The sequence below is a fragment of the Equus quagga genome, chromosome 11 (assembly GCF_021613505.1).
Source record: "Equus quagga isolate Etosha38 chromosome 11, UCLA_HA_Equagga_1.0, whole genome shotgun sequence".
Lineage (NCBI taxonomy): Eukaryota > Metazoa > Chordata > Mammalia > Perissodactyla > Equidae > Equus > Equus quagga.
In genome coordinates this window covers 65,833,130-65,852,450 of record NC_060277.1, presented here as the reverse complement: position 1 = coordinate 65,852,450, position 19,321 = coordinate 65,833,130, and the positions used below count along the sequence as shown (strand labels likewise).

Here is a 19,321-nt window from a genome sequence, read left to right as displayed (position 1 = left end):
TTTCCTTCCCTAACGCATTAAGAGTTCTGTTATTTGCTGTCCAAAGCATACTATTAAACTAAAAAATAACACAGCCAGTTATTTTACCAGCAAAATGGGTTTATTTGGGAACAGCAAAGCATTGCAAGTTGGGACAAGCAAGCTATAGCAAAAACCATAGGCAAGTGCAACAATCAGAGAAGAGGAACACTATTTTATAGGGAAAAAGGAGGAAATTGGGAGGGGTTGTTTTAAATGAAAGTCCCTTAGAGAAAAGCAACAGTTCTGAGTAGTTTCTCTCATTGGCTGAGTTGCTGGGGTAGTCAATTTCTGTTTCAGGTGAAATGTTCATTTCTTCCTGCTGGGGTTTGTGATTGATGATTCTTCCTGTGGAAGACTTCTTTCTGTTGGGGTCTGCAATTGACAATCTTTCCTGTACTTGTAATTGACCTTGAATGGTACTGCGAGAGCTCCCAAGACTATATTCTGGCCTCCAGACTATTTAATTTAATTTAATTTATTTTTTTTTGCTGAGGAAGATCCACCCTGAGCTAACATCTGTTGCCAATCTTCTTCTTCTTCTTTTTTTTTAAGATTTTATTTTTCTCCTTTTTCTCCCCAAAGCTCCCCAGTACATAGTTGTATATTCTTAGTTGTGGGTCCTTCCAGTTGTGGCATGTGGGATGCTGCCTCAGCATGGCCTGATGAGCGGTGCCATGTCCGTGCCCAGGATTGGAACTGGCAAAACCCTGGGCCGCCAAAGCGGAGCACGCGAAATTAACCACTCAGCCACGAGGCTGGCCCCAATCTTCCTCTTTTTGCTTGAGGAAGATTTGCCTTGAGCTAACATCCATGCCAGTCTTCCTCTATGTTGTATGTGGGTCGCTGCCACAGCATGGCCATGGAGGAGTGTGTAGGTCCACTCCCAGAACCCACCCAGGCTGCCAAGGTGGAGCCCACCAAACTTAACCACTAGGCCACTGCGCCAGCCCCCAGACTCTAATTTAAATGAGGTTTCCCTTTATTAATTTTCACCATGCTAACTGACACACACCTACAGACCTAGAGTGTTCTTAGTTATTTAGGTTGAATGATGCAAAACTGCTGATAGTCAATTATTTTGACCTACAAAAGATACCAACTTCGTATGATTCAACCAAATATAGATCAAATAAGTCCTTATGGGTTTCTAGATCAGTTCATAATGCTTTCGGCTGCAAGTAACAGAAAAGTCAGTTAAGAATGGCATAAACAATAGGAACCTATTTTCTCTTCTGTAACAAGAAATCAGAAAGTAGGTAGTTCATTAGTGACCAGTGTTAGAGATCTGGATTGGGCTCTCTGTGATTCTCTTGGCATTTCCCTTATGACTGCAAGATGGCTGCCAACTGTCTCTGTCTCTTTTATAAGGAAAAGTAGAAGCCTTTCTGCAAGCACCCAATAGATTTCTCATTGGCCAGAACTGTGTCACATGACTACTGCAAAGGAGGCTGGTAAAGTGAATATCTCTTCCAGCCGCTACAGTTAAGCTGCAAGGGAGTGTGGCGGTAGAAATAGGTGTGTGCCACAATGGCTTACAATTTCATTCTGCGGAGCCCATGTTAGTTTAAAAAGTCAGAGATCTGTGCATGATGAGGGATCCTCAGAGATTTGATGATCATGGCCATCCTGCTTCCTTTTGTGAAAATTATTTTGCTTCTGGAGGTACACTGTCTTCCCTTAGGGTGAGCTTAACCCCACTTCCCAAGGTCAGGCAGCCCGTTTCAATTGTGGCACCTTTATCCACATCGTTGGCATAGAGGGACCAGCCAATGAAGAGCTTTATAAAAATTCTATCACTTGCAGTACACTTTATTCCTCAAGATCTAGTGAAAGGAGACTTTTCTGGAACCTTTAAGGGGATATAGTGCATGGGTGGGATATGCCTGATAGAGCCAATACAGTATCTCTGGCCTCTGGAGTCTTTAAATTCTCGCTTGCACGTTATGTTAGAAGATATTTGGCCTTCCAGGAATATTTGATGGGCCAGTGTAAAATCTGGATTTGTATTATTCATGAACAGCAAAGCAAAACAAAAACTATCTGTTCTATCAGCTAGGCAACTATCAGCTGTCTGTTCAGGTCAGTGAACAAAACCTCTGTTGTTTACCCAGTGCTTCTCAAACAATCTGTGGGGAAGCACCAGTCTGTGTGTGTGTGTGTGTGTGTGTGTGTGTGTGTGAGCAAGATTGGTCCTGAGCTAACATCTGTTGCCAATCTTCCTCTTTTTTCTTTCCTCCCCAAAGCCCCAGCACATAGTTGTATATCCTAGTTGCAAGTCATTCTAGATCTTCTATATGGGATGCCACCTCAGTATGGCTTGATGAGTGGTGTGTAGGTCCCCACCTAGGATCCGAACCAGCAAACCCTGGGCCTCTGAAGTAGAGCCCACAAGCTTAACCACTCCACCAGGGGGCCAGCCCAAGGGCCAGTCTTGATTATTTTCAACCTATCACAGATCAATACTATTATTAAATAAATAAAAATGAATTCCATGAAAAACGAAAACTAAAAAATATAAAAATTACAATCCCGCATTTTTTGTTATAATCAACATATATAAAAGTATATTTGTCATATACTCTGACAAATGCTGTAAGAGCTTTTAAATGCTTACTCTCAAATTCTGTACTCATCCCAGACTTGTAAGAAACAGTTCATGAAATGGCACGAGTCTGTGGACCACACTTTGAATACCACCAATCTATATCGGTAGCCATAAATGCAGCCCCGCCCAAAATTATGCATTGCTCTCCTTGGTCAGGCACGCTCAAAACCCACTCTCTTGCAGATATGCCCCGAGTTTATAATGATGGGAATTAGCAATTTCCTCTGAATGTAATTCTTTTCTTTCCTCTTGCTTTGCGTTTTGCTTCCCACTTCATGATAGATGTGGATTCTGGCTACTTGGCCAACTAACGAGAGGTGTCAGTGAGGGGCGACTGTCACTGTTCTCCTGCCGCGACTGGGAAAGGTCAGAATGGTTCTTGTTCCAAAGGTCAGGCAGGATGGCTAGGATACTATAATGTTTGTGAGGCACAGACGTCAGCCTCTTTAATCTCCGAAGAAGAAATTTCAAGACAAGCATTCTCATCGTCAGCCAATATGCCCCTTCCAGGAGTGAGGAGTAGACTCAGAAGGGTCTGGAAGGGGCTTGTTAGGGAAGCCTGGCCAATACCCCCCACATCTTCCCACTAAGTTGTTCTCCTTAAGGTAAACCTGAGGCAATGCTGCTGAATTAAGTAGGTGCAGCAAGACAAGGCTGCCCTCCCTCCAGACTTCCCCGAGCATCCCCAGGTCAAACATCATTGCTGACCTTTGTTCTTGGCAAACAGGGCCCAAGTGCTGCTCATTGGTACAAACCACAGGCCTGGACCAAATGCGTTCCTGCCACAATGACTGAGGCCTGAGGCCCTGTCCAGGTCCCTTTATGTGTCCTCACAGATTGGATCAGCAAGGACAGTGCCCCTCCCCAGGTGACCAGACAACAAACCTGTACACTACACCTTTGATGCATTTTTTAAACTTTTTATTGGGGGCCGGCCCTGTGGCCAAGTAGTTAAGTTCATGCGCTCTGCTTCAGTGGCCCAGGGTTTCGCTGGTTTGGATCCTGGGTGCGGACATGGCACCGCTCGTCAGGCCACTCTGAGGTGGCGTCCCACATGCCACAACTAGAAGGATCCACAACTAAAATATACAACTATGTACTGGGGGTATTTGGGGAGAAAAAAGCAGAAAAAATAAAAAAAGATCGGCAGCAGTTGTTAGCTGTGGTGCCAATCTTTAAAAAAAAAACCCAACTTTTTTTTTTTTTTAAAGATTTTATTTTTTCCTTTTTCTCCCCAAAGCCCCCCGGTACATAGTTGTGTATTCTTCGTTGTGGGTTCCTCTAGTTGTGGCATGTGGGACGCTGCCTCAGCGTGGTCTGACGAGCAGTGCCATGTCCGCGCCCAGGATTCGAACGACGAAACACTGGGCCGCCTGCAGCGGAGCGCGCGAACTTAACCACTCGGCCACGGGGCCAGCCCCCCAGCTTTTTTTTTTTATTGAGTTATTGATAGGTTACAATCTTGTGAAATTTCAGTTGTACATTAATGTTTGTCATTCGTGTTGTAGGTGCACCACTTCACCCTTTGTGCCTACCCCCCACCCCACCTTTCCCCTGGTATCCACTAAACTGTTCTTAGTCCATAATTTTAAATTCCTCATATGAGTGGAGTCATACACAGATTATCCTTCTCTCGCTGGCTTATTTCACTTAACATAATTCTCTCAAGGTCCATCCATGTTATTGCAAATGGAATGATTTTGTTCTGTTTTGCAGCTGAGTAGTATTCCATTGTATATATGTACCACATCTTCTTTATCCATTCGTCTGTTGCTGGACACTTAGGTTGCTGCCAGGTCTTGACTATTGTAAACAGTGCTGCAATAAACATTGGGGTGCATAGGACTTTTGGGATTGCTGACTTCAAGCTCTTTGGATAAATACCCAGTAGTGGGATGGCTGGATCATATGGTAGTTCTATTTTTAATTTTTTGAGGAATCTCCATACTGTTTTCCATAGTGGCTGCACCAGTTTGCATTCCCACCAGCAGTGTATGAGGGTTCCTTTTTCTCTGCAACCTCTCCAACATTTGTTGCTATTAGTTTTAGATATTTTTGTCATTCTAACGAGTGTAAGGTGATATCTTAGTGTAGTTTTGATTTGCATTTCCCTGATGATCAGCAATGATGAGCATCTTTTCATGTGCCTATTGGCCATCAGTATATCTTCTTTGGAGAAATGTCTGTTCATGTCTCCAGCCCATTTTTTGATTGGGTTGTTTGATGTTTTGTTGTTGAGTTGCGAGAGTTCTTTATATATTATGGATATTAAGCCTTTGTCAGATATATGACTTGCAAATATTTTTTCCCAGTTAGTGGGTTGTTTTTTTGTTTCAATCCTGTTTTCATTTGCCTTGAAGAAGCTCTTTAATCTGATGACGTCCCATTTGTTTATTCTTTCTATTGTTTCCCTTCTCTGAGAAGCCATGGTGTCCGCAAAGATATTTTTAACACTGATGTCAAAGAGTGTACTGCCTACGTTTTCTTCCAGAAGCCTTATGGTTTCAGGTCTCACCTTTAGGTCCTTGATCCATTTTGAGTTTATTTTGGTGAATGGTGAAAAAGAATGGTCAATTTTCATTCTTTTACATGTGGCTTTGCAGTTTTCCCAGCACCATTTGTTGAAAAGACTTTCTTTTCTCCATTGTATGCCCTCAGCTCCTTTGTCGAAGATAAGCTGTCCATAGATGTGTGGTTTTATTTCTGGGCTTTCAATTCTGTTCCATTGATCTGTGCACCTGTTTTTGTACCAGTATCATGCTGTTTTGATTACTGTAGCTTTGTAGTATGTTTTGAAGTCAGGGATTGTGATGCCTCCCGTTTTGTTCTTTTTTCTCAGGATTGCTTTAGAAATTCGGGGTCTTTCGTTGCCCCATATGAATTTTAGGATTCCTTGTTCTAATTCTGTAAAGAATGTCATTGGGATTCTGATTGGGATGGCGTTGAATCTGTAGATTGCTTTAGGTAGAACGGACATTTTAACTATGTTTATTCTTCCAATCCACGTACATGGAATGTCTTTCCATCTCCTTATATCGTCATCCAATTCTCTCAGAAAGGCCTTGTAATTTTCATTATATAGGTCCTTCACTTCCTTAGTTAAATTTACCCCAAGGTATTTTATTCTTTTTGTTGCGATTGTGAATGGTATTGTGTTCTTGAGTTCTTCTTCTGTTGGTTCATTACTGGAGTATAGAAATGCTACTGATTTATGCAAATTGATTTTATACCCTGCAACTTTGCTGTAGTTGTTGATTACTTCTAACAGTTTTCCAATGGATTCTTTGGGGTTTTCTATATATAAGATCATGTCGTCTGCAAACAGCGAGAGTTTCACTTCTTCCCTCCCTATTTGGATTCCTTTTATTCCTTTTTCTTGCCTGATTGCTCTGGCCAGGACCTCCAGTACTATGTTAAATAAGAGTGGTGATAGAGGGCATCCTTGTCTCGATCCTGTTTTCAGGGGGATGGGGTTCAGTTTTTGCCCATTGAGTATGATGTTGGCTATGGGTTTGTCGTATATGGCCTTTATTATGTTGAGGTAGTTTCCTTCTATGCCCATTTTGTTCAGAGTTTTTATCATAAATGGCTGTTGGATCTTGTCAAATGCCTTCTCTGCATCTATTGAGATGATCATGTGGTTTTTATTCCTCAGTTTGTTGATGTGGTGTATCACGTTGATTGATTTGCGGATGTTGAACCATCCCTGTGTCCCTGGTATGAATCCCACCTGATCATGATGTATGATTCTTTTGATGAATTGCTGAATTCTGGTTGCCAAAATTTTGTTTAGAATTTTTGCGTCTATGTTCATCAGTGATATTGGCTTGTAGTTCTCTTTTTTCGTGGTGTCCTTGTCAGGTTTTGGTATCAGCGTGATGTTGGCCTCATAGAATGTGTTAGGAAGTGTTCCATCTTCCCTAATTTTTTAGAATAGCTTGAAAAGGATAGGTATTAAATCCTCTCTGAAAGTTTGGTAGAATTCCCCAGGAAAGCCATCTGGTCCTGGGGTAAAAAAACCCCAACTTTTTATTGAAGTCTACAAACAGAAAAGGTATAGCTGGATGAATTTTTGTAACCAAACACCCCTGTGTAACCAGCACCCAGATCAAGAAACAGAACGCTTCCAGGACTTCACGAGGCCCCTCACCCTCCTTTTCCAGTCACTACCTTTCCCGAGAGTAACTGCTATCCGGACTTCTAACCCATATACTAGTTTGCCTGCTTTGACCTTTATACAAATGTAATAATACAGTATATATTCTTCTGTCTGACTTCTCCCATTCCACATTGTTTGTGAGACTTATCCTTATTGTTGATGTACTGATTCTTAAATATACATGAACATGATAAAATTTACACAGGTTAGTTAAAAGTCTCTCTACCAACTCTAATTGCCTTGTCCTCTGCTCCCAACCCCAGAAACAACTACTCTCATTAGGTTCTTACGTGTCACTTCAGAATCCTTCCGTGTGTGTGTGTGTGTGTGTGTGTGTGTGTGTGTGTATTTTGTTATCAAAATGATTCATGCAGACAAACAAACAAACAAAAAATTCAGAGTGACTGTAAAGAGGAAATTGAAAGTCCCCAGTTCCAACCAGAGCAGTTAACCAGAGGTAACTCCTGCTAACATTTTCTCTTATACCCTTCCAGAACTTTCCTATGGACATATTAGTCAATGTCTGTCCTTTAAAAATTGTGCAGCAATATATACAAATATTGAATCATTATGTTGTACCTTGAAACTAATATAATGTTATATGTAGATTATACCTCAATAAAAAATTGTGTAAATGGAATAATGCATGCATGGTTATCCCATTTTTAATCTATCAATTTAGCTTGGACATTTTCCCACATTAACACAGTCAAATATACCTCATTCATTTTTGTTGCCATATGGATTCCATTGTATAGGGAAGGGGGAATAGACAGAGATGGGCAGTGTCCATCAACTGATGAATAAATAAACAAAATGAGGTAAATCCATACAATGGAATATTATTCAGCTATAAAAAGAAATGAAGTACTGATCATGCTACAGCCAACGTGGATGAACCTTGAAAACATTGTGCCAAGTAAAAGAAGCCAAACACAAAAGGTCACATATTGTACGATTCCATTTATATGAAATATCCAGGATAAGCAAATCCATAGAGAAAGATTATGTACTGATTTCCAAGGATGAGGGAGCGTGGGGAGGGACTGCCAGTGAGTGCAGGGTTTCTTTACGGAGTGATGAAAATGTTCTGGAATTAAATAGTGGTGATTGATGCACAACTGTGTGAAAATACTAAAAACCTCTGAATTGTACACTTTAAAATGGTTGAAATGGTAAATTTTATGTTAAGTGTATTTTGCCTCAAAAAATTATGAGATAGCTCAAATATCAAGAATACTGTTTAAAAGCACTTGTGTAACTACTACTCAATTATTCAAATCTTAATGTAATTTGCCATATTTGCTCCTGATTTTTTTAATGAAATAAAAGACACACAGGTGAAGCTCCAGTGTAAAATTTTAAGAATTAAGTCTATGTGTACTGTTTCTCCATCATTTTCCTCCATTGTCTTTTTTTCTGAAACTCCTCTTAGGGGTATATCATAGCTTCTAGTTCTATCCTCCACATCTTTTAGTTGACTTTTCAAGTTTTTAATTTTTCAATTTTTAATTTTTTAATTAATTGTAGTAACATTGGATTATAACTTCCAGATATAACTTTCAGATGATAAGCTTTCAAAATGTACATCGTAATATATTTCGAATTCTGTGTAGATTACATCATGTTCCCCACCCAAAAACTAATTATAGTCCATCCTCTAACATGTGAGCTTAATCACCCCTTTTGCTCCCTCCCCTTCCCCCATGGTAACCACCAATCCAATCTCTGTTGCTATGTGTTTGTTTGTCGTTGTTTTTATCTTCTACTTATGAGTGAGATCATATGATATTTGACTCTCTCCCTCTGACTTATTTCACTCAGCATAATACCCTCAAGGACCATGCATGTTGTTACAAATGGCCAGATTTCATCATTTCTTATGGCTGAATAGTATTCCATTGTGTAATATACTGCATCTTCTTTATCCATTTGTCCCTCGATGGGCACCTAGGTTGCTTCCAAGTCTTGGCTATTGTGTATAATGCTGCAATGAACATAGGGGTGCAGGTATCTTTACGCCTTTGCGTTTTCAAGTTCTTTGGATAAATACCCAGCAGTGGGATAGCTGGATCATATGGTAGATCTATCCTTAATTTTCTGAGGATACTCCGTACTGCTTTCCATAGTGGCTGCACCAGTTTGCACTCCCACCAGCAGTGCATAAGGGTTCTCTTCTCTCCACATCCTCTCCAACATTTGTTGTTTCCTGTCTTGTTAATTATAGCCATTCTGACCGGAGTGAGGTGATATCTCATTGTAGTTTTGATTTGCATTTCCCTGATAGCTAATGATGTTGAGCATCTTTTCATATGCCTGTTGGCCATCCATATATCTTCTTTGGAGAAATCTCTGTTCAGATCTTTTGCCCATTTTTTAATTGGGTTGTTGGTTTTTTTGTTGTTGAGATGTATGAGTTTTTTGTATATTTTGGATATTAACCCCTTGTCTGACATATGGTTTGCAAATATCTTCTCCGAATGGTTAGGTTGTCTTTTTGTTTTGTTGATGATTTCCTTTGCTGTGCAGAAGCTTTTTAGTTTGATGTTGTCCCATTTGTTCATGTTTTCTTTTGTTTCCCTTGCCTGGTCAGACATGGGACTTGAAAATATGCTGCTAAGAGCGATGTCAAAGAGCATACTGTCAATGTTTTCTTTCTCATGTTTTTTAAATCTCTTGTCTCTCTGTTCTGTGTTTTGGGTAATTCTTGAGTTCTATTTTTGAAATAGCTAAATCTTTCTCAGATTGTGCCCAGTTTAGAATAAAATAGGCTTATTTTATTACATCTGTCACTCATGTGTAAGATTTATAACTAGTCATTTACATATCCATGTGATTTTATTTAATTTCTGTCTATTTTTCTTTCATGATTTAATTTTTAAGTGAAAGTATTCCTTCATTTATCTTTTTATGTATCTTAATCATACTTACTGTAAATTCTTTGTCAGACTGCTCCATAAACTTATTTTCATCTAGAGTGAATCCACGTTCCAATCATTGTCTCTGTTTCATTTATTGTGTGCTAATCATGAAACGTCTTCGTGTGTTTTGGGATCTTGGTTTGTAACTCCATCTTGGGTGGGAGATCTTTTTGTTTTATTTGTGTTCTCTCTCCTTCTTCGTGTTTGCCTCTCCCTGACCTACAATTTGGACATGGCTGCTACCCACCTTCTTGCTCCCAGTTAATGATCAAGTCCTGTTATGGTATTTTTGGGCTCCTGCCCCACTGTGATATTGAGGGTATCTCAAATGACGTCACTGAGGAGGGGGCAAGTTGGTCCTCTTTCTGGTCTTGAGGCTACATCTGAGGCTGCCTGCCTTTTTGGGCCTGTAGCCCCAGGCAGGGAGCTGCCGGGTCTTACAACCTCCTTTTCTGATATAGGGATCCCATTGCGGCTCTGGCTCCAGCTCCCTGTCCCTAATCAGTCCCTATTTCCCTATAGGACCTTAACCCCCTGCTGCTGCTGCCCACCTGCAGGCCCTGAGCCCTGTGGACATGTACCATCAGCTCCCATCAAAGCTTTGAATTGATTCTAGGACTGGTTAGGCCTTTCAGTTCACGGTTTTTAATATTTTGTCTATTAGTGGTATGTATTTGAAGCAAAAGGGGCCAGGGTGGGAACATACTGTGCTGTCTCTACCAAAAATCCAGAGTTTTTTGAACACCAGGTTTCTGGAACGCATGCTAGGGTGGTGTATGAATAAAGTGGTGAAGTATGAGTAAAATAACTGGAGGTCAGCTTAGCATCGGGAAAATGACAGGGAGCAGAGGGGAGTGTGGCAAAGGGCGAGTACACGCCTGAATGGGCAAGGCAACACTCAGCTCTAGTTGATTTTCACTTTGTGGAAGTACAGCCTGAGTATGGACAAACTTTCAATTTTTAAAGAGCAGCTATAAATCTAGATTTACTGAGTTGTAAGTGTTGTCAAGTAAGTCACCAAACAAGTGTGTGGGCTGGATTTGGTCTGTAGACTAGCAATATTCAACCCCTAGTACACCCAGGGCTCTTCTGGACCTGAAACCATACTTTACAGGTATCCTTCCCTCCAGAGGGCCACTGACTTTACCTAGTTCCTCACTAGGTGAGCTTTTAGGAAACACCATCCCGCAGGATGTAGCAGAAAGACCATGAGCTTGGGAGTTACAGGTTTACTTCTGGGCCTGCCACCTGCAATGTGTTGCTTGGCAAAATGCTCAATCCTTCTGAGTGTCAGCTCTAAAATGGTCATGGTTACGTTGCCCTGCAGCGCTGCAGTCAGGATTAAACGAAGTGGGATTAAACGAAGTGAGATCGCCGAAGCACTCAGCACAGTGCCTCGTGCACAGTAAGCCTTCCGTGTTAGCTGTTATTACGAGTAATAAATCACCCGGCCTCAGAGGATGGGAGAAGGATCTTCTCTGTGAACTAATGTCAACTAATAAATGCAGAAGGAAAGATAGATTTAGAAAATTACTATTTTGTATCACCTTAAACGTGCTCTGGTTTGGGGGGGCAGCGAGGGCGTGCAGGACTGCAGACAGCCAGCCTCAGCCTTCCGCGGTAGGTCGCCAGACGCCTTGTTAAATCATCGGCAGTTCTGAATTCCAGCACATACCGCTTCTGCAGCAAAGGCTGGCGGATTGTCTGCCTCGGTCTTGGCACACGTGACGCAGTGACCGTGCTGGCAGAAGGCGAGGCAGCGGCCACGGAGGGCGAGGCACAGATTCCAGCCTTGACGGGCGTCTGCAGGGTGCCCGGCGGGGAGATGGCCTGAATTTCCCGCCAGCAGTCCAAACCTGTTACACTAACCAAGGCACTGTTAGTTAAGGAAAGAGATATCAAGGAAGAAATCTTCCACCTGGAAAGACGGCCTATGTGGTGGCTGGCCTGGATTTCTTTGTTTTTTCCAATGTAATGGAAGCAGGAAAAATCACGTGGCTCCGGGCTTCTAGTGACACCGGGCTGAGTCACTTCTGGTCTCCGGGCAAAGAAGTCGGAGAATATTTGTATTTAATGCCCTTGTGTTCTCCTTCAGGTTGACATGGATAGAACATCAGCGATGATTAAAAGCATTAAAAAAAATTTTTGGACCGAAATTCTGAATACAAGAATAATGAAAGCAGAAATTGATTGACAAAAGAGAAGAGGAAAGGAAACGAAAGAAAAAAAGAAAGATCACTTTTGCTTGAAAAAGCCTTTTGGACAGCAGTACAGTTAGCGGTACAGCTAAAAAGAACCTTTAACTGCAGACCTGGAGTTTCCCGAATTTATGTCATAGACCTAATTCAAGAGAGGCATAGAAAAAAGGATGCACAAAGATGCTCATGGTAACATTTTAAATAATAAGAAAGAAAGTGCAGATAACTAGACAACCAAAATGTCTACCTTTAGAAGAACTGTTTAATAATTTACAAAATTATCCTCGAACTTGAATAATCATTAAAATAATTCTAAGGACTATAGAATCATATTTCTATTACAATAAGTGAAAACAATGAAGTACAAAGTTATGGACACCACTCACAATTGGAAGTTAAATTGCCAAAAATTAAAACAGTGGTTTAGGATACAGACTATAAATTACTATTATTACTTTAAAATTATTCATTATTGCTACATTCTTTCCAATACGGAACACTTATTGCTCCACATACATTTTAGGAACAAGAATTGGGGGCTGTTTAGAAACAATTTCTGTGTTAGCATACCTAAAACATCCATGAGATGAAAGGTATTAGTATTTTAATTGATTTTACGGAAACAGTAAGGTGAAAAGTTCTAAAATTTTTGTTTTAGGGGAAAATTCATGTAACTTTAGGAAAAAAAACACAGAAACACTCAGGTTCACATTTTTCCTCATATAGTAAAAGCAGGTGCTTTTTTCTTTATTGAAATATCTTACAGCGAGTCAGTCTATCCAGATACGGAAAACAAATGACCTTTTGACCCCGACGTGATTTGAACACGCAACCTTCTGATCTGGAGTCAGACGCGCTACCGTTGCGCCACGAGGCCTTCTGGAGGCCGCCGCTTGACGGGTCTCGTGAACAGACACATCTTCAGCAATAGGGGCGGAGTTTGATTCTCAGACCTTGCCCCGAAGATTTTTGTCCACGTGTTTCTCAGAGCGGCTAGCAGACTAGATGCGCGCGCACAAGGGAATTAAACATCCTCCTCTGGACAAATTGGGCTTGGGCGCACTTGGTTTAAGGCCCGATTCTTTAATCTTGGGACACACTGAGGTCACGCAACAGAGAAGCGATTTTATGTGTTCGGGATTTATTTTGGGGGATGATAGAGCCATTATGTCGATGCAGATCTGGGCCCCTAGAAAATCTTACGGTTGAATCCCAGCTCTGCCAGAAAACCCCTTCACTTAACTTCTCTGGACCTTGGTTTCCCCCTCTGTCGACTGGGTAGAATCACACAGTCTCTCGTGGGGTGACTGGAGCGCACCGGCGGTGATGGGAGCCGAGCGCCGCTCACACGTGCGTGCCCCGCAGACCGCAGCCGTTGTGTCTCGGCCTTCCTCGCGTTTACCCCTTGCTGGGCTCTGGTTCAGACCCCAAGTTACATCTCCCAGGCCACGACTCTGCCGACGTATCTAAGTCCTAAAGAATCCCAGGAAGGGGTATTGTTAGCCGGCGTTGGTGGTATAGTGGTGAGCATAGCTGCCTTCCAAGCAGTTGACCCGGGTTCGATTCCCGGCCAACGCAACCGTGCTTTTAAAAAAAATTTTTCCCCCTTTCCCTGGGCCTAGTCCAGGGTTGTGTGAGGCGCCAGCTCCCCGCGACCCCGGCCGGGTTTACTCCTCACACCCCTCTCATCGAAAACAGCGCGCTGGACCCTCCGCCTGGGATGGCCGCGCCAATCCACAGACGCAGAAGAGAGGAGGCCAAGGGAAACAAAACCCAGGCTTGGCGCCCTGTGCGGAGCGGGGCGCGGGCCCGGGTCTCCGCGCGGCTGCGGGCGAAAGCGAGCGCCGCGCCGGAGGTAAAGTCTGAAGGCGGGATTACTCGGGCCGTTGGTTTTGTGCTGTTTGCCCATCTGTGTTTTTCAAGTTATTGTCAACGAACACTTCTAGTAAGCATATTGAACGATGAGAGTAATGGCTAATCAACCTACTGAATGGAGAGAATAATAGGTTAAGCACACATTTAAAATTCAAGTTACTTGAAGTAAAACATAAACTTGAAAGTTAGGATGTGAGCTTGAGAGTCAGGGCAAATCCCTCTCCTCTCTTCCTTTTCCTTCCCGTGTTCTTTTTATCTCCATCCCAGGGCTCAGGAATGGTACTTTGTGAAGCAAGAGTTAACGGATTTCAATCAGAAACATCGAAGAAAAACAAACACTGTGCTACTCCCCGTCGGGGAATCGAACCCCGGTCTCCCGCGTGACAGGCGGGGATACTCACCACTATACTAACGAGGACTGAGCTAGCGAAGCACCTCCCCAAACGCTAGATCTGATACCTTCACTCAGCGCGCTACCGGCAAGGTTCCTGAGGATTCTGTCCTTCCGAGCGCTACGAAATGCTGTCCCGAAAACCATGCGCGTTCTAGACCCTACCTGAGCGTGAGTCCCCAGAAGGGTAGTAACGAGCGGGAGTGACCGAGAGACAGACGGGCTGCAAGGCTGCAAAGACCTGAGTCCTGAAAGTCCCTGGGGTCTCACAAACACCACCCTGAAGAGGTCTCACTTCATTTCACGACCTGTCATCCACTACTATAGGTTGACAGGCATCAATCAAACCGAAACCAGGCTCTGGTGGCACAGGAGAAGCACCCAGCAGGAAGGAGGGGAGCAGAAAGTGAATGTCTTGGCCAAGTCTGGAGGTGCCTGCGTTCTTCCTGGCACACTAGGAAGGACCGTGCACTGTGAGCCTCTTCCTGCCACCGGGGTATCCACTCAAAACAAGAGACCTTACTGCCCTCCTCCTTGAAGCGCTCGGTTCGCTCTTATCACTTCCCAGTCGAGCCTCCGCAGCGCCGTTCCAATAACAAGCACCTTAGGGCACGCTCTCGTCTCCGCAAAAACCAAAGTAGGGCTCGTCCGGGATTTGAACCCGGGACCTCTCGCACCCGAAGCGAGAATCATACCCCTAGACCAACGAGCCGACATGCGACGGCCATCGCGGACGCCCTTAGAGGTCGTACTAGACTTTCCGCAGCCCTAGCGCCTTGATTCAAGGCCAAACGGTCCTGGCGCGCGCTCAGGGACCACTCGCCCCCGTGCTGCATACTCTGGAGGAGGGATCCGGGAATCTCTCTGCTCGCTGGCCGCCAGCTCCGACTCCTCCCAGGAAATAACGTCGGGGAAGTAGGAGGGAGTGGTCTCGGCCTCGCCCCCGCGCAGCCCTCCAGGACTGCTTTCAGCACCCGAGTTCCCGCTCCCTGTGGCCACTGTCTCCGCGCCGTTCCATAACCTGGGGTCTCGACTCTTCCCGCCTCCGCCCGCCGTCCTCGGACTCAGCCTCCCGGCGCAGAGAGCTTTGAAGACAAGCGGTGGAATTAGCTGGTTGGGGACAGTTAATAAGAAACCTCTAGGTGAACTCCAGTCCCTCTTTCTGTCCCTGCATCTGTCCATCCTCCTGGAGTGACGGGCAGGGCCAACCCCGGGCCAGACTCTTCGATAGCCCACGGTCTCTCTAGACCGCGTGGTAGTTCCCAGGCAAGGGAGCAATTCCTGAGGCCAAGAAGACTCACGGAGGAGGCATCACTGAGAGGAGTGGCTGGAGGGGTGGGGTAGGGGGACCGTCTTTCCAACCTGCCTGAGTGCTGCGACGCGCCAGGCAATGCGACCAGGGCCGTCCCTGACGCCTAAAACACCTGCCAGCGCTGGTCCCAGGACTTCCTGCCTTTAAGAACAGGTTACCCCTACCCTCTCGTCTAGCTTCTGCTCTCCAGTTACCTCCTAGGATGTCCGGGAAGGAGACCCTCTTACCTGCCGCCTAAGACCCCCAAAAGGTAAGGGGCTCTGAGGCAAGCGCCTGCACGAGTAAAGTCCAAGGCCAGTAGACCCGGCCCTGGGAACTTGCAGAGTCTCCTGGGCTGCTCTGTGAGCCTCTGCTTTTAACACTTGGCCATGCTCTCACGTTGCGGGCTGCCAAGGGTCCTGGCAGGACCTGGTGGGGTCAAGTTGCAGGCTCAGTACCTGCTCTGGGTGGTCTTCGGAGGGTTCTGATCTGCCTCGGCCCTCGACCCCTTGGCAGCATCTATGGGCTGAACCATCTTGTTCTGCACCCTGGCTGTGTGCTTTGTGGGGCCAGCCCCTTACTAACGCCCACCTCACAGATACTTTGGTGAAGGGTACTTCAGTGAAGGGTTTGGCCCTTCACTTTATCTTTCCCAGGTGTCCTGGCCGGACAGTGGGGGAGGGCAGCAGAGAACAGCCCATCCTTTCCTCTTAGCTCCCAAGCCTTTCAGGTGAGTGAAGAAGCACTCAGGGCTGATCTTCTGGCATCACCCTCCCCCTATCTTTTTCCATTTCCTCTCTCCCTTCTCTTGGGCCCCAGCTTTCTCCCAGGTCTCTAGGCACTTCTCTCTTACCTCGTCTCAGGCACTTAATCTGCACAGAGGTGGAGGCCTACATCCCTTATAGAACATGATGAAGGCTATAGTTCCTTTCCCTAGAAAAATCCTGACAATATCAGAGAATTCACAGGTACTCTGAAGCCCCATTCATGGACCCCACTTTTAGAATACAAGAACTAAGATGTAGACAACTGATCATGGTTTAAACTTTGGTACAAGTATTTTAACAGGAGTTAAAGCTTTACATGGAAAGATTGAATTCTAAGGTATACCTCTGGGCAGTCACAGTTGTTTGAAAGAGATTGAGTGGGAAAGAGTGAAAAGACACTTTTGGTGAATTTGTTTACAGTGGTAGCAACCCCCCTCCCCCTCAGCCCTTCCCTAAAACAGAATCCTGGCATCTTCCTGAGTTTCTTCTTCCCCTTTAGACTCCACATGCTGTAAGTTGCTGAGACCTATTTTTTTTTTTTCATACTAAACATGTCTTGAATTCATCCCCTCCTCTCCATCTCTCCTACAACCGCTGTGGTGCAAGTTTTTGACATTTCTTATAACCAAGCCCTGTCACACATACTCTCTAATCTCTTGTGTTATTCTTCTATGTAGCATTTATCTAGCATATTATATAATTTAATTTTAAAAATATTTTTGTTGTGCTTATTGTTCCCTGCTGTACTCCCAGGGCCTAGAACAATGGTTGTTACGTCGTAGTTGTTTAATAGAACATATGGCGAATTTCCCCATGGTCTTTGGCTCACCTCCTCCAGAAAGCCTCCTCTGACCACTCTCCACTCTCAGGCGGGATGAGATGCCATTTCTCTTCTCCGTGTTCACCCAGCACCCTAGCCCTGCCATCAGGGCATTGTGTTGTGATCTCATCTTCCTTCCTATGAGCTCTTTGAGAAAAGGTGCTGTGCCTTATTCATTTGGTTATGCACAGCGTGCAGCCGAGCGCTTGGCAGAAACCTGGTCCCAGTGGTGGTGCATCACTTATTTGACTTGTCACCTCAAGAGACCAATTCCTTCAAACCAACACTTTTGCTCAGACTTCTTACAGTGGTTTCCCTGCCAAAGGATAGAGTCTAGACCTTTCCGCCTATCTTCCAAGGAGGTTTAGGCCCTCCAACGGCCCGCTGACCCTACCTCTTGCCTCCTTCTCCACAGCATTTACTTCTACTCTCACCAGCCTGGCTTCAGTGCTCTGGAAATGTGCCCTGGCCTTCCACACCAGGCTCTCTGGAGACCCCACTGAGAATGTGCTCTCTTCTACTCCCACCCTATCGACACGGTCCCAGTGCTTCCCTACTCTCTAGCAGGATACCAGATGGCGCCAGGACAACCATATCTCCTGATAACTCCTAACCCTGACTGCCAGTTTGTGGAGACAAATGAAGATAACTATACATAAGGGGCCTGGTACAGGAACTGCACATAGAAGACACCCCCCATTCCTCAAATTTTTTAATAAAAAATATTAAAAATATAGTATATTATATGTACTTACATAATTTTGAGGCCCTAAACCAAAAGAAATACAGTGAAGAATCAAACAAAACAAATCGACTTAGGTTCTAGGGGATGTCCTGGGTAGGGGAAGATGCGAGGGCGGCGGAGTGGCCCCCAGGGCTGGCCCACAAGCACCAGAGGGGTGTGGCATAAGCTGGGGAGAGGAAGGTGTAGGCCTGCGCCGGATTTCCGCCCTGGTTGCAGGGCGAGCTTTTAGAGCGGCGGTCTCCTGGGACAGGCAGCTCAGCTCAGCAGGAAATCTGGAACCCTTGCGTTCTCTAGTATAAAAACAATTGATAAATCCATCGGAGGGTACAGATGCAGCGGCAAAACGTGAGGAGCAAATTCTTCAGTGTTGAATAAAGGCACCGCTGGGATTCGAACCCAGGATCTCCTGTTTACTAGACAGGCGCTTTAACCAACTAAGCCACGGCGCCGCAACTTGCAAGTGCTCTTCTGCGGCTGCACTTCAGGAATATACCACTCGGAGCCTGGCCACATCTTCATCAAAGTTCTAGAAAATTAATTTTGACACATCAGCCACGTTTGGCGTCAGACATCCATCCATGAGATTCCCCCAGAAGTTGAAGGAAATAAATCAAAAACCTCAACTGCAGCCAGAAGTGTATGGTGGGGAACTCCCCAGAATTTAAGATTCCTGAGAGGGGGGAATTTCAGGCTTGTGGACAGGATCGATCTTCTGTCTGACCTCGGGCAGAAATGGACATATTTCGCACGTCGGAGAAGAAAAAGCACACGTAGTCGGCAGGATTCGAACCTGCGCGGGGAGACCCCAATGGATTTCTAGTCCATCGCCTTAACCACTCGGCCACGACTACACCGCTGCTGGAGACTTCTCAACTTGAGCCTTTCTTAGATTCCTTGCTCGGAAAACACTTCATCCATTTGGGGATTTTGCCGTTCCAGGGCTAGGAGATCCGCCGGTGCGAACACCAGAGGACAGAATAGGAATCGGTCGCGGCCCCGGCCCACGCCCGCTCCGCCTTATCTGGGATCCTCATCCCGGATCTTCCCCATTCTTCCACTTTCCGCCTCCAGCAACACGCTCCCAAAAAGGAGAAGACGCAGCAGTCACCAAAGAACATTCCCTCCGCCCTAGCCCAGGGAGCTCCCTTCCACGTATTGGAATGCGCTAGCGATTCAGGTGTTGAGAAGTGGGTCCGGTGTGCGATCAGAAGGTAACTGGCGCCGGAGAGAACCTTCCGAGTAATAGTGGGTGTGGAGGGGGAAAGGAAGGAAAAGAAAAAGAAAAAAATACCTCTGGCCCGTACGGGGCTCGAACCCGCGACCTTGGCGTTATTAGCACCACGCTCTAACCAACTGAGCTAACCGGCCAAGTTGGTAGGTGGGTTATTCCGAATCTTTACATATGTATCACTAAAGTATAGGCAAGACCCTCTCTCTCAGAACAAACCAGGACACCCAAAACCTCTCAAATATAAACTGAAAATGGTTCCTAACGGACAGGAAGGAATGTCCTCTGAACAGCTTCGAG

The 19,321-nt window shown here is 44.9% G+C and overlaps 1 long non-coding RNA gene and 7 other non-coding genes across 9 annotated transcripts; 2 read left to right on the top strand and 6 right to left on the bottom strand.

Moving 5' to 3' along the window:
* Window positions 1-12,709: 12,709 nt before the first annotated feature.
* Window positions 12,710-12,781, bottom strand: TRNAW-CCA (transfer RNA tryptophan (anticodon CCA)). The gene has a single exon. It is a non-coding gene; the product is annotated as a tRNA-Trp (tRNA).
* A 629-nt stretch (window positions 12,782-13,410) lies between these two features.
* TRNAG-UCC (transfer RNA glycine (anticodon UCC)) lies at window positions 13,411-13,482 on the top strand. The gene has a single exon. It is a non-coding gene; the product is annotated as a tRNA-Gly (tRNA).
* Window positions 13,483-14,125: 643 nt separating this feature from the next.
* On the bottom strand, window positions 14,126-14,197 carry TRNAD-GUC (transfer RNA aspartic acid (anticodon GUC)). The gene has a single exon. It is a non-coding gene; the product is annotated as a tRNA-Asp (tRNA).
* A 613-nt stretch (window positions 14,198-14,810) lies between these two features.
* Window positions 14,811-14,882, bottom strand: TRNAP-CGG (transfer RNA proline (anticodon CGG)). Its single transcript has one exon. It is a non-coding gene; the product is annotated as a tRNA-Pro (tRNA).
* A 226-nt stretch (window positions 14,883-15,108) lies between these two features.
* On the top strand, window positions 15,109-17,787 carry LOC124247361 (uncharacterized). Of its 2 annotated transcripts, XR_006890686.1 has the most exons (3): window positions 15,109-15,732; window positions 16,118-16,191; window positions 17,464-17,787. It is a non-coding gene; the product is annotated as an uncharacterized LOC124247361 (long non-coding RNA). The 2 variants fall into 2 exon arrangements; XR_006890685.1 differs by lacking the exon at window positions 16,118-16,191.
* Window positions 17,788-18,168: 381 nt separating this feature from the next.
* On the bottom strand, window positions 18,169-18,242 carry TRNAT-AGU (transfer RNA threonine (anticodon AGU)). The gene has a single exon. It is a non-coding gene; the product is annotated as a tRNA-Thr (tRNA).
* Window positions 18,243-18,562: 320 nt separating this feature from the next.
* TRNAS-AGA (transfer RNA serine (anticodon AGA)) lies at window positions 18,563-18,644 on the bottom strand. The gene has a single exon. It is a non-coding gene; the product is annotated as a tRNA-Ser (tRNA).
* A 443-nt stretch (window positions 18,645-19,087) lies between these two features.
* Window positions 19,088-19,161, bottom strand: TRNAI-AAU (transfer RNA isoleucine (anticodon AAU)). Its single transcript has one exon. It is a non-coding gene; the product is annotated as a tRNA-Ile (tRNA).
* Window positions 19,162-19,321: the final 160 nt, after the last annotated feature.